Source organism: Dermacentor albipictus, chromosome 2 (genome assembly GCF_038994185.2).
Source record: "Dermacentor albipictus isolate Rhodes 1998 colony chromosome 2, USDA_Dalb.pri_finalv2, whole genome shotgun sequence".
Lineage (NCBI taxonomy): Eukaryota > Metazoa > Arthropoda > Arachnida > Ixodida > Ixodidae > Dermacentor > Dermacentor albipictus.
In genome coordinates this window covers 131,006,336-131,008,685 of record NC_091822.1, presented here as the reverse complement: position 1 = coordinate 131,008,685, position 2,350 = coordinate 131,006,336, and positions in this window count along the sequence as shown.

Genomic DNA, 2,350 nt, shown 5'->3' with positions numbered 1-2,350 from the left:
GCAGTTCACCCGCTAACAACCTAAAATTATCGCTCAGCGCAAGATGTGCCTGCATTCGTGAAGCTTACTCGAATGTTATTCGTTGATTATATCTGTTGTGTATGTTCTCGCCGTACCTTGTGTAATCGGATTGCACGCGCGACGCGAATGCGTGGTGTAGTACTTTATGGAAGGCACGCAGGCACCAGCGATTACGCCGGAACACTCGACAAGTCGTGCACAAAAGCCGACGCGCTTGACCAACGCCTCCCAGATAGCACACTTCGATCCACGACGTCATGGTATAGCTTGCTCGGCTGCCATACAGTCTAATGGGGATGCTCACGAGTAAGCCGCGGTGATTTTGACGTCACCGCTTTCGTCACGCCGGGCTTGACAGCGGAAATTTCGGTCCAAGTATAGCACGATGTCATAATAAAGCAGAGTAAACAGGCCTGCCATCTAGGAGGCGTTGACTTGACCCGCTGATTGTCGCCGATCGCCGACTGGGCTCGCCGCTATCGTTCCGCTTTGAGCGTAACCTGCCAAGGGTGCGATCTTGTACGCGTTCCAAAATAGAACGGAGGCGGTCCGTTCCACCAAGCCGCACACGATTGGTCAAATTGAACCGAGCCGAACGCCATGACGTCAATTCTGACGTGAATCTGCTGTCAACCATTCCGTGTCGTCTGCTATCTGACGAACGCAACGGAACGGACCGTCTATTTCGTGACGTAAAGAATGGACCGCCTCCGTTCGATTTTGGAACGCGTACAAGATCGCACCACTGCATCTGGGCACAGGTTCGCCCATTAAAGAGTTGGTTTCGCGGTTCGCAGTTCTTGCTACTACGTGTGTTTCTCAACGTCACTACAACGTGACAATATATATACAATTCGAAGTGTGCATTACCTGACTGCGTAGTTGCCGCCCTCCTTTGTAGTTTACGATATAGTCACGTGTCTCAAAATAAATAACAGTAATTTATGGGGTTTTACGCGCCGAAACCAGGATCTGATTATGAGGCACGCCGTAGCGGGGGACTCCGGAAATTTGGAGCATCTGGGGTTCTTTAACGTGCACCTAAATCTAGTGCCTCAAATAACATCCTCTTCTAAATAAAGCGACCATAGCTTTTACTAGCTGAGTCAGATATTGCGATTGGGTTTCTGGACGCAGTGTTTAAGCGAAATCTTAAGAGAATAAGCACTATATGAGTTCGACTCACAGCCTTCTTTTGAAACTCTATTTTTATTAATTTCGCGGTAATAGGTGCGTTGCTAGAAGAGCCGATGAAGTCTAGACGCCATTTTGTTTATTTGGCGTCAAATTAACGCTTTGAAATAACACCTCGAAATAACACGCCTCTGTTCTTCATACGGTGTGCGAATACAACTTTTCCAAATTGGTAAGGCAACACACACGAGGCGAAAACATTCTAGATATTATATTGACGAATCATTATGAATGCGCAAAAACGATTGTTCTTGAAGAAGTAAGTGATCACATGGTCGTTCACCACACACTCGAACCCCCCCCCCCTCCCCCCAAGTAAAAAGAACGAAAATAAAGAACTAAGGATAGTACTAAACTATACCCGTGCAGTCAGTCACAAAATGAACGACATGTTCTCGCTATTTAAGACTGAATTCCTGCAAGACTTCACTAACCGATGCGTTTACCATAACTTAATTGAGTTTACTTAGAGACAACTTTAAAACATTGAAGATTGCTGCGCATCAAAGTTAACACTCGCATCAAAAGCATACGACCCTGGGTTCACGCGGGAGTCAAGTGGGGAGTCCCTCAAGGATGGACGTTAGGGCATATGTTGTTTTTTAATCTATATAAATTATACAGTAACTAACACGAAGTCATCCACACATCTTCTCGCTGACGATTGCGTAATGTACAAAGAAATAAACCAAAATGACACATTAACACCCCGAAACGACCCGATGACACTTTCAGAGTGGTGCAGCGAGTGGCAAATGAAAATTAATGTGGAGAAAACTAAACAAGTTAGATTTTTGTCCCGATCGCACTTTATTGCCTAACATATTCACAATTAACAAATCTGCCACTGAAACCGTTTTGCCGACTAAATACTCAGAGGTTTTGTCCAGTTATGATCCAACATGCAACGCTCACAGAAAACGGATCACTAGCAAAGCATTTAGAAAGCTTCGGTGTTCCGAAACGTCGCCTGCGCCTTAATAATGCGCATGCATTAGTAAGGCGCAGGATGCATAGGCAGTTCACTCGCTAATCAAATCGTCATTACAGTGCGCTTCTAGTATACCACCGAGTGTCCCTTGCGGACATGCTCGCATCAATACGAAACCAATAAGCCTCATTATTCGTCAATTGC